The sequence below is a fragment of the Pteropus medius genome, unplaced genomic scaffold (genome assembly GCF_902729225.1).
Source record: "Pteropus medius unplaced genomic scaffold, Ma_sr-lr_union100, whole genome shotgun sequence".
Classification (NCBI taxonomy): Eukaryota; Metazoa; Chordata; class Mammalia; order Chiroptera; family Pteropodidae; genus Pteropus; species Pteropus medius.
In genome coordinates this window covers 438488-451690 of record NW_024349801.1, presented here as the reverse complement: position 1 = coordinate 451690, position 13203 = coordinate 438488, and the positions used below count along the sequence as shown (strand labels likewise).

Genomic DNA, 13203 nt, shown 5'->3' with positions numbered 1-13203 from the left:
AAGACATAAATAAATGAAAGACATCCCATGGTCTTGATTGAAAGACAATATTGTTAAGATGAAAATACTACCCAAAATGACCTACAGATTCAATACAATCCTTACCGAAATCTCAATGGCATATTTTGCAGTTTAGGAAAAGCCAACTGTCAAATTCATATGAAACTCCAAGGGACCCCAAATAACCAAAACAAACTTGAAAATAAAAAAATTGAAGGATTCACACTTCCTGACTTTATAAACGTAACTACAAAGGAATAGTAATCATAAAAGTATGATGCTGGTGTAAGAATAGATATATAGACAAATGAAATAGAGAGGCAAGAAATAAACCCACATATATATAACCAACTGATTTTTTACAAGGGTGTGAAGACTATTCAATGAAAAAAGGGAAGTCTTTACAACAAATGCTGCTGGGAAAACTGGACAGCCACATGCAAAAGAATAAAGTAGAACTCTTAACCATACACCATATACAAAAATTAACTCAAAATAGATCAAAGACCTAAACCAAAGAGATACAATTATAAAACTCTTAGTTGAAAACATAGGGACCAAAAGATAGAAACAAACTAATTGTCCATAAATCTGATACATGCTACAACATGAATGAACCCTGAAAACATGCTGAGTGAAATAAAGCAGACACAAGAGGGTAAATACTGTATGAGTCCACTTATATGAAACACCTAGAGTAGGTAAATCATAGGAAAAGAAAGCAGATGAGAAGTTAACAGGGGCTGTGGGAGAAGAGAATGGGTATAGATATTCTGTTTGAGTGATGAAAAAGTTTTAGAAGTAGGCAGTGGTAATGATTACACAGTATTGTGAATGTAATTAACGCCAATGAATTGTACACCTAAATAGTTAAAGTAGCAAATTTTATGTTTTATATATGTGTGTATATTTTTTAAATATATTTTTTAAATATATTTTACCAATTTTTAAAAGGAAATTTAAATTAAAAGTAAATTTAAATTAAAAGTAAGCCTTCAAAGAATATAAGTATATGTCAAAGGACACAGGAGCCAACTTGGGGCGTTTCCCAGTGGCCAAATCTGAGACAATTTGAGCATCAAAATAAATAACATTTGTAATAAAGAATTATAACCTATCAAAATATGACATGAATATAAATAAATAAATAGTAGAGATGCAACCAATAGATGTAGAAAGAATAATGGATTTAGAAAATCATCATGTGTGAGAGCCATAATAATAATGACTAATTTAGGCAAGAATGCTCAATGAACTAAAACTAATAAGTGTAAGTTTGAGTAACAGGATATTTATATAGATTCAATGCTCTCTCCAGAAAATACTTATTAGTTTAAAAAAGGTTAAAAAAAACAGTGAAAGGAAAACACACACATGCACATACACACATACACACACACGCACACATGCACACACAAAAAGAGAGAGATACAACAAACATGTTAATGCTACATTGAGGAATCTGGGTAAAGGGTATTCACAATTCTTTGTACTGTTGTTAAAACTTTTCTGTAAGTATGCCAAGATAAAATATCAAAATAAAGAATAAAGTTGAAATTAAAACATTTTAGGTGAACAAACATGGGGAGAATTCATGGTTAGCAGACTTAAACCAAAGGAAAATTTTAAGTATAAATTTTAGGCAGAAGAAAAATTATCCCTTATGGAATGTCAGAGATGCAAGAAGGGGTGGAAGTAAATAAAATGGTGAACATGTGGGTAAGGGTGACTGAGTGCTGATTCATAAAATAATTATAAAAATGCCTTGTATGGGTTTTAAAAATATAAAATTGAAATAGACAACAATAGCATATAAATAAGAATGAGAAATAAATGGAATTAGTGTGCTTGAAGGTAGTTATATTGTTCAGGTAGATAATAAAGTCTTCAATAAATGTTATACTTTGATAAACTGTAGAATAATTTTAATTTTAGGGTAATCACTGTAAAAAAATAGTATATGATTTCCAATCTGGTTGCAGAGGAGAAGATGATAAAATCAGTCCAAAAGAAGTCAAGAGAAGAAAAAAAAAGAGAGAGAGAATAGGTAACACAAACAGAAAGCCCAGATTTGAACCTATATATATAAGTATTCACTTTAAAGTAAATGTATTAAAAGAATGGATTAAATAATAAAATCTAACCTTTTACTATTCATATAAACATATCTAAAAACAGTGGAGTATAAGATAGTAGAGTAGGTAAATGCTGTGCTCACCTCCTCTCAAACCACATCAAAATTATAACTAAACTATAGAATAGCCATCAATGAAAATTACCTGAAGTCCAGCTGAACAGAAATTCTACAACTAAGGAAATATAAAAGGGACCACCTCCAGACTAGTAGGAGGGGTGGAGACATAGATCAGGCTGGTCCTACACCCATATGTGGCAGTTGAAAAATCAGGAGGGATATCTCAGCTGTGGAGGTCCCTATGGAGGAGCTAAGGGTCCCAGCCCAACACAAGGCTCCCCAGCCTGGAGTTCCAGTGCAAGGAAGAGAAGTCCCCACAAAATCTGAATGTGAAAATCAGTGGAAATTGTGAATGAGCAAGCACAGGGCCATAGGGGTCCCAGGTGTTCCTCCTGAAGGACCGGTACATGAACTTACCTGTTAACTAACTCATTGGCTCTAGGCTCTAGTGCTGGGGCAGCAGCTCGGGGGGCGCCAAAGACATATAGGGAAGAACTGAATTATCTGGCTTCAGGGTGAGGGCTAGAGGGGCAGCTTTCTCCCGACAGAAGCACTAGCAGAAGCCACTGTTCTTTTGTTGGGCCCTCCTCATTCCCAGTTTGCAGACGTGGATGGCTGCCATATCTGAGTCTCCATCAACCCGGCTAACACCGGTCACCCTGCCCTGGTGATTCCCTGAGACCCTGCCCCACACAACTGCAAGCCACCCAAGCTGCCTCCAGTGGCTTTTCCATACAAATGGCCTGTCTTAGCTCATGCTGAGGACTTTCCTAAAATCTCTCAGAGGCTCACAAACCCCAAACAAGCAGCATCTGACCTTGGCGTGCCTTGTAACTCTTGCTAAGCTGCCCAAGTCAGGTACTAGAGGCAGCTGTCCTCGGTTCCAGCTTGGCCTCTCCAGGCACCTCCAAACCAGCATGGGTAGTGTCCATCTGTGGAGTGCTTGGTGGTCATGCCAGGTGGTCTTGGGCAGGGCACAGTCTGCAGCTGAACTTGGCCTGTGGTGGGGTGCCTCTGAGGAGGCTGCAGGGCCTGCATACCCAGTGGCCAACTTCAGACTAAGCCAGAGCACCACCCTGGGCTACATCCGAGAATGATACACCCAAAGGGCAGACTGGGCTGGCACCAGAGCACTGCTGAAGTGCATCCTACTCTGTAGAGTCAGCCCCTGCACAAATGCTCTCAGCCCCACAGTACTCACAGCCCATCCTTACAATCAATCAGCCTGAGGGTCAGTCTCTCCCATTGGCATGCAAATAGTAATCAAGGCTCAAACAACACACAACCCATACAAAGGACACACCTGGTGCACCTGGCTCAGGAGACCAGGGAGACTGTGCCACTGGGTCTAACAGGACATCTACTACTTAAGGCCGCTCTATCAAAACTAAGAGATATAACAGCCCTACCTAATACATAGAAAGAAACACAAAGAGACAGCAAAATGGGGAGACAAATAAACATGTCCCAAATAAAAGAAGAGAACAAAGCTCCAGAAAAAGAACATACAAAATGGAGACAAGCAATCTACCAGACGCAGAGTTCAAAACACTGATTATAAGGATGCTCAATGAACTTAGGAGAAGAGTAGATGAACTCAATGAGAACTTTAACAAAGAGATAGAGAACATAAAAAAAAAAAAACAGTCAGAAATGAAGAATACAATAACTGAAACGAAGAATACATTAGAGGGAATTAGCAGTAGATTAGATGAAGCAGAGGATCAAATCAGCGATTTAGAAGATAAGGTAGCAGAAAACATTCAATCAGAAGAGCAACAAGCAAAAAGAACACTCCAAAAATGAGGATAGTTTAAGGGGTATCTGGGACAACATCCAGTGTACCAACATTTGCATCATAGGAGTACCAAAAGGAAAAGAGAGAGCAAGGAATTGAAAACCTATTTGAAGAAATAATGACAGAAAACTTCCCTAACCTGGCAAAGGAAATAGACATACAAACCCAGTAGTGCAGAGTCCCAAAGAAGATAGATCCAAAGAGGCCCACAAAGAGGCATATCATAATTAAAATGACAGAGGTTAAAGACAAAGAGAGACTCTTAAGAGCACCAAGAGAAAGGCAGTTACCTACAAGGGAGCTCCCATAAGACTATCTGTTGATTTCTCAACAGAAACTTCGTAGGCCAGAGGGGATTGGCCTTAAATATTCAAAGTGTTGAAAAGCAAGGACCTACAACCAAGATTATTCTGCCCAACAAAGCTATCATTTAGAATCAAAGAACAGATAAAGAGCTTCCCAGACAATAAAAGTTAAAGTTCATAACCACTAAATCAGTATTACAAGAAATGTTGGAGGGACTTCTTTAAGAAGAAGGAAAAAAAACATCAAAATTATAAATGCTAAAATGGCAATAACTACATATCTATCAATAATTACTTTAAATATAAATGAATTAAATGTTCCAGTCGAAAGATGTGGAGGCTGAATAAATAAGAAAATAAGATCCTTACATACACTGCCTACGAAAGACTCACTTTAGGTTGAAAGACACACAGACTGAAAGTAAAGGGATGAAAAAAGATATTTCATGAAAATGGAAACCAAAAAAAAAGAAAAAGAAAAAAAAGCTGGGGTAGTAATACGTATGCCAAAAAAAGTAGACTTTAAAACAAAGACTGTAACAAGAGCCCAAGAAAGACCCAGTAATCCCACTTCTGGGTATTGATCAGAAGATACCCAAAATACTACTTCAAAAGGATACATGAATCCATATGTTCACTGCAGCATTATTTACAATAGCCAAGATATGGAGGCAACCTGGGTGTCCATCAGTGGATTAATGGATAAAGAGGTGGTACATATATACAATGGAATATTACTCCGCCGTAAAAAAGAATGAAATCTTGCCACCTGCAACAACATGGATGGACCTAGAGGGTATTGTTCTGAGTGGATTAAGTCAGACAGAAAAAGATAAATGCTATTTGATTTCACTTACATGTGGAATCTAAAGAACAAAACAAACAAAATAGAAACAAACTCATAGATACAGAGAATATTTTCATAGTTGCAGACGGGAGGGGAGTTGGGGTAGTGGGTAAAAAAGGGGAAGGGATTAATAAATACCAACTGATAATTAAAAAATAGTCATGGGGATGTAAAGTATAGCATAAGGAACATATTCGATAACATTGTAACAACTATGTATGGTGTCACGTAGGTACTAGGTTTATTGGGGTGATCATTTCTTAAGTTATATGAATGTCTAATCATATGCTGCACACCTGAAACTAATATAATATTATATGCCAACTATAATTGAAAAATTTTTTAAATGAGAAAAAAAAGAGATAACTAATGCTAGCAAGGGCACTTTTAGTAGAATTGTAAACTGGTGCAGCCACTATGGAAAACAATACAGAGGTTCCTCAAAAAGTTAAAAATAAAACTACCATATGATCCAGCAATTCTACTTCTAGGACTATACCCAAAGGAAATGAAAACACTAACTCAAAAAGATATCTGCACTTCCATGTTCATTGCAGCATTATTTACCAAAACATGGACACAATCTAAGTGTCCATCAATGGAAGTATGGATAAAGAAGTTGCAGCACAATTATAAAATGGAATTATTCAGCCATAAAAAAAGGAAATCCTGCCATTGTGACATCATGGATGGACCTTGTAAAATAAGTCACAGAAAGACAAATACTAAATGATCTCACTTAAATGTAGAATCTCAAAGAAAAGAGACACTCATACAAAAAGAGATCAGATATGTGGTTACCAGAAGAGAAAGCTATGTGGGGATTGGGATTGGAGAAAGATAGTCAAAAGATATAAACTTCCAGTTACAAGGTAAGTTCTGGGGATAACTACAGTTAACACTGTTGTGTGACATATAGCAGGGGTCTCCAAACACCGGCCATAGACTGATACAGTCCCTGGACTGTTAGGAACCAGGCCACACAGCAGGAGGTGTGCACCTGGCAAGCTAGCAAAGCTTCATCTGTACTTGCAGCCCCTCCCCAGCATTAGGATCGCTGCCTCAGCTCCACCTCAGATCATCAGGCATTGGATTCTCATAGGAGCACTGGTCCCTGGTGCCAAAAAGGCTTGAGGACTGCTGATATAGGATATAGGAAAGTTGTTAAGAGAGTAAGTCTTAGGAGTTCTCATCACAAGAAAATTCTTTTTTTTTTTTTTTGCTTTCTCTTTTGTATTGTATCTATATGAGATGATGGATGCTAACTAAACTTAATGCCATAATCATCTCACAAAATATGTAAGTCAAATCATTATGCTGTAGACCTTAAACTTATACAATGATGTGTCGATTTTATCTCAAGAAAACTGGAAGAAAAAAAATAAGTCACTGGTGTCCATCATAAACAGTTCTGCTCAGTACTGTACTCTAGCCAGCAGAGAAAGGCACAAAAAGAGAAAACAAATACAAAGATTAGAAAGGAAGAAACTAAACTATCATTAACCATAGATGATCTATACTTAGAAAATCCAAAATCCTCGACATGGAAACTTTTAGCTCATAGCACTATGGCAGCTTGACGTTAGCCCATCATCTTGGTTAATCCAAACTCTATACGTGTTCTTTGAGCAGATGCTCAATACTCTATACACATGCCTTTGTTAAAGCACCTATATTCCAGTGAAGCATTTCTCAATCACCTGGGGCAATGGTTAAAAACACAGATTTATGGGCCCCACTCCAAGTTACAGAATTAAAATGTCTACAGTTCAGACCTGACTACGTAAGACCTGGGAATCTTTACTCTTTAAATTTCCCAGGTGGTTCATTTGTCTACTAAGCCATTATAATAGATTCCAGAGCTGTGCTACAATTTCGTTATTACTAATGTTTTCTCAGCAATGCTACCAAATAATATTGGTCAATTACAAGCCAATAAGGTCCTCCCTTCAAATTCTAATCCATTTCAGTTACAGCTTATTTTAACCCATCTGTTTTTGAAATCTCTCTCATTCAATTAATTTCCCTAGCCCCTCTGATGTCAACACAGCAGGTCTACAAAGCATATGTTCAAAGTAATACTAGTTTCTCACCCAAAAACATACAAGAAATAAAAAGAGTATATGCAATGTGATTTGTTGTGTTTTCTGATAATATAACATAACAAAAAAAATCCCAAATAGGAGAATATTTTTAGTAGAAAGGCAATTTAATGTTACCTATTTCTTAACTCTATAAATAAAATATTTTAGCTCAAACGGTCCATTGAAGTTGCCTCTCAAAGAAACCACAATATAGTGAAAAATACTTGCTGCTAATCTTGACATTTGGCCCAAAATAGAGATCAATTCCCAGTTTAAACTTACAGGCAAATAATTAATAAAGAACAGGCTGTGTGATGGAATTCAACTACACCATGACCCTGACCTAGAAGGCAGCATTATTGTAACTATTTCTAAGAATTACAATACAGAGCCATGTGTCAGTCACATTACGATTTACAAAATAACTAACAATGGATTTGGCATTAACTTTACAATAAATTTAAGCATCATCTCTACAGACAAGGATCTAATTCTACTGCACATGAAAGGAAAATATACATTGCTATTCTCTTAAAGTCCTAATGAATTATAAGACTTAAATTTAAATTATTTTTAGAAAATCATCTCCCTTACACTTACTTGTGCCAGCTGAGGTAAATAGCTATTCCCCCCCAAAAGCCCAAACACAAACATACACACATACATACACTCTCTCTCATTCATTTACTCATTTCTCTCTCTACCCTGCCCCATCCTCCTACTTACCCCCACTCTACCCCAGCTGCTTGTACAGTCAGGAACAATATAGCTACATTGTTGAAGTGACATAAGACTTTCAAGTGACATAAGACTTTCAATGCTACCTGTCCACAATCTCTCAAACTGGATTCTTGCACTGATGGGTAAAATCTCTGGCATTCTTTTTTATTCCATCTTGTATCTTGAGCTGCTGAGGGCAGAGGCAGGATTTTACTTCACTTTAGATGATGCCTTACCTTCCCCATCTCCAGTGCTTTGCAAAAAGGAGGTTCTTGATAAATTACTACTGGTGACCCTTTAAGTCAATTGCCAATTCATCAAATTTGTTTGGTTTTTCTACCCAAATATAGTAACTCGCACTTCTGTGATATATACTGCTTCACTAAGAATAAAGAGCCAATTAAGAAAATACATATTTTACCTAAAAGTGAACACAATAATAACTTAAACTGTTAGAGAAATAAATCCACCCAGCTCAAGGCCATGCTGTTCCTATTTCATGTGCTACAGACATAAACTGTCGCCTTCCAGTACCTGCCAAAGCTTCCAGTGGAGCCCTGGTTTGAATAGAGGGAAGACCACACAGACTCTTGTGTGGAAATCACCAGGCCTTCTCCACCAAGAGGAAAAATATCTGAGCCACCTATACGTGGCTTGGTATTTAAATGATAAAGAAACAAAGAACATTTAAACATCAAGACAGCAGCATTCAACAACAAGTGGCACAAACTTCAGTCACAAAGACTATCAAACCTAACTAAGCTATTTTAAAAGAAAATAAAAATAAGAAATAATGAAACAGGCAAGAATAAAACACTAAGAGCAAAATAAATTTATACATAAGACAACTATTTTTCAAAATTCTTGCTCTGCTTTGGATGTTCTGTTTGCCTCCCAGCTATAAACACATTCTTCACACATGCTGGGAATGCTGCGGAAAACTAGTCAGCATTCAGAGGCTTAATCCACAGTTCCAGCGCTGTGCCTGTAGGCTGAATAGTCAGCCAGTCATTTGTCCTCAGGAGAAGTTAGAGGTTGAAATGCAAATATGCAAACAACAGAGTTCTTTCCCCAAAATAGCCGGGAAAAGCATGATTTCTATTGCTATTAAAAAAAAAAAATGGAAAAAGGCGCTGGGGGCGGAGGCTGGAAGCTTGCAATCTTAAGGATTTGTTTAAGCATCTTAGTATAACACAATTTTGAGGGAGAGAACAGTGGAAAAGAACAACACACCTGTCCTAGGTAAAATCTGTACTCTGGAGAAAAGGTTGACATATGTGTGACAGTTGATTTACCAGGCTCACTAAAGATTTATTGACTTATCAATCAGTGCCTCGGGCACTTGATTCTCCCCAGGGGAAAATTAACAATCCAGCTAAACTAATAAATTCTACTATGAACTAAAATGAATGCAAGAATCAATCCTGTCACTTCGTGCGACATCGAATTACAAAAAAAAAAAAAAAGTCTATCCTTTTTGGGGATCCCTAAAATTAAAAGTTATTTAACAAAAGAAATAATATATTAAATAATCATAATTAAAGCCAATACACATTTTTAAAGGATGAGTTTAGCATGCTTTCAAGGAGATAAGGTAATCTCAGAAACATATTGCATAACTACGTTAAGAACATGATTTTTTTTTAAGTCAGACTACCTAAACTGACTGCTACCTCTACCACTTAGTAGATGAGTTCTCTTGGGCTTGTTTCCCTAAGCCTCCACTTTGTCATCTGTAAAATGGGGAGATACAGTTTTCTGTAGAAAACTGAATAGTGATGATGAATGTAAAGCACCTGACAGTATAGTTGGCATACAGTCAGCTTTCTATTATGATGATTCCATTTTTATTAGTGTCATTCTAAAAATCATATAAAGTATAATACTGTGATGATGGACTGCAGCACACACAGGCATTAGAGCTGAAACGGTTCAGAGTACAAAGTACCTTTCAAGCTTTTGCAAGGGCCTTTCAGTGTCAACTAACTGACAGCTTGAAAAGATCTACTAACTTAATACATATTAAACTTTCTTTAGTATTACCCATTGATCAAAAAAATTAACATCTATGAGAATGTTCCAAAGGAGATCGGCAAACCACAGTCCATGAGCTTAATTTGGCCTATGATCAATTTTTACAAAATCTTATTGGAACACAGGCACACCCACTCGTCCAGACATTCATTGCCCTGGCAGTTTTGGCACAACATTGACAGAGTTGAGTAGCTGTGACCCAAATCATATAGCCTGCTGTTTTAACCGTATTACATTGGGTGAGGTATGGTGAGGCCAGATAGACCAGGAGAGAAACTGAAAAGAGTTTTACAGGTCTGTTACTCCTAATTCCCTGCAGGAGAACACAGTACATCATGTAGGGCCACTCAGGGGAAGCACTGGGTCGATCACAGGGACAAGGGGAATTGTGAGCAAGTTACCTGTATAGTGCTGTCCATGGAGAGGAAATGACGAGACAGGATAGGCAGGCTTGGCTAATTTGAATCATTTCAAGGGGCTCTGTGACATTGGAGCTGTCTTTGGTTGTCAAGTATATGGCTCCAGGGGCACACAGTGAGAGCCTAATAAGGAGGTCATTGGCAACCTGGACTTAAATGGCTGCTCAAGAAGAAGAGTTTATCTACCCCTATTCAGGGCCTCCAAAGTGGGTCAAGACAGCATTTTTCAAAACTCTTATTATACCCTCAAAGCCTAAAATATTTACAAAAAAGCTTTTACAAAAAGTTTGCTGACTCCGGGTCTAAAAAGGAAGTCCGGACATCCAGTTTAAGTTGCAGGTAACAACCCCGACCTTAAATGTGCTCTCCACAAGTGCTTACAGAAATAATTCAGGGAATTTAAAATAAGTAAAAAGCTGAATCCATCCTGAGAGTGAAGGAAAGATGCCCTTAGAAGTCATGGTGTCAGTTTTCAGTCCCACAGGCCACAGCGCATCCCAAGACTCACTTGATGATCAGGGTAAGAGGACTGGATACTGTGGCTATCACCATGGCAATGCAGCCAAGAACTCAGGCTCTGAAGTCTGACAGACCCAAGTTTAAGTTTTAACTCCACCACTTATCAAGACTGTGCTCTTGAACAGGTTACCTGTATTGGTTATCTCCTGCTGCATAATACATCATGCCAAAACTTAACAGCTGAAAATAATTACCTTTCATTATCTCAAACAATTTCTGAAGATCAGCTTAACCAGGCGGTTTGGGTTCAGGATCTCACAGTGTTCCTTACCACATGGACCTCTCCATAGGCTGCCTAAATATTCTTATTAACACTTGCTCCAGATCAAGTGATCTGAGAGAGAGGAAGAAAGCAAGACAGTGCCCAAGAAGGAAACCACAGTCTTTCATATTCTAATCTCAGAAGAAACATATCCTCACTTCCGTTGTATGTTATTGATCCCACAGATCAGCCCTGGTATCATGTGGGAGGGAATTTCCACGTATATAAAGACCAAGAGGTAGAGATCATTGGGGACCATCTTGGGGGCTGGACACTGCATTTACCTAATTTATCCAAGTGTCATTTCTATCATCTGTGAAGTTGTAATAATAACTGTATTTGGCTCACAAGATAATTTATAAGGTTTAAGTGAGAGAATGCATGTAAAGCCCTATTGCAGTGCTTGGCACTCAATGAAGCACTCAATAAATGCTAGCGATTATTATCAACCTCATTTTTGTTATTTCTACAGCTGCTACTTCCATAACAATAACAGAAGAAAAAGACAATCTTCAGCAGCACACAGGGAAGTTCCCTGCCCTTGGTTGCTTCCAGGAAAGCTCTCTCTCTACTCTACACAAGCCATTGTAACTCTGTCTAGAAAAATAAACCCTGAGCAAATCCAAACTATTCTCTTCTCTCATCTTGACCTGAAATATTTGAAACAAGCACTCACAATATAATAACTCATCAAATATTTAAGCATTGATCAAACATAGTTCCCTCACTAGAGATGAACCAAAAAGCTATCCGAGAGTAAAAAGTTCAGTAGCTTAAGATGAGGGGGATTGCCCCCTTCTAAAATAAACTCATAAGAAATTGAAGAAACTTGAGAAAACATCAACTTGAATATTTAGGACATTTATTTATCCAACAAATATTTATAGAGCAATTGCTGTGCATTAGGCACTATTCTAGGAGCTGGATAACCAACTTGAATACAAAAGACAAAAATAGCTGCTTTTATAGAATTTGCAGGCCAGTGGAAAATAAGCAAATACAAAAGTAGTTAAAAAAAAAAAAAGAATGGAGTAAGTAAGGTGTAAGGAAGCAAGTGGATATACTAGAGAAGTATTAACAGGAGATATAAATTTGGACTGAATTTTGCTTTGCAGACATTAAAAAACTGTAAAGCTAGAAAGTTTAATATAAATGTGGTAATGGCATGAAACAAAACAGATGAATCAATGGAAGAGAATTTAAGAACCTAAAAAACAAATCCAAGTAGCCATATGTATACACACACACATACATACATACACATACATACAAATACGATAAAAGTGACATTACCAATAATAGTTATAGCATAAAATGCTTAATAAATGCTATTAAAAATTTTTAAATAAAAATAAATAAATTCTACTAATATAATCTATTAAATGTTTAGGAAAAAATAATATTTTTTGTGTTACACTACAGGCAAAAATGAATTACAGGTGAGTTACAGGTGTAAATTTTTAATGACAGGACCAAAATATATGAATATTTATAGAATCTTAGGTCAAAACCAAGAGCAGAAACATAAAGAAAAAAAGAAATTATAACTAAACTTTATACTTCAAAGCATCATAAACAAAATAACAAGAAAAAGTTAAATGCAAATGTAGTTCCATAGTGTAGTGGTTAGCACGCCTGCTTTACATGCAGAAGGTCCTAGGTTTGCGCCCCAGTGGAGCCAAGGTCCATGGTCTACAGCCATGCCATCCTGAACAAGCCCAATCCTGTCTGATCTCGGAAGCTAAGCAGGGTCAGGCCTGGTTAGTACTTGAATAGGAGACCACTTAGGAAGACCAGGTGTTGTAGGCATAAATAATAATAAATAATAAAAAAATAAAAAATATTAAAAAATAAAATAAAATATTAAAAAAAGAAAAAGTTAAATGCAAATTATAAACTGGGATGATCACTTCTAATACATATACAGTTCTAACATATTCCCTATTATATGTAAAGAATTCTCAAACATGAATACAAAATGCATGTATACAAATGTGTATGTGTGTGTATGTATGTGTGTA

General features: G+C 36.9%; 1 pseudogene; it reads left to right on the top strand.

Annotated features, from left to right (window-relative positions):
• Window positions 1-12872: 12872 nt before the first annotated feature.
• LOC120581000 (uncharacterized) lies at window positions 12873-12991 on the top strand (annotated as a pseudogene).
• Window positions 12992-13203: the final 212 nt, after the last annotated feature.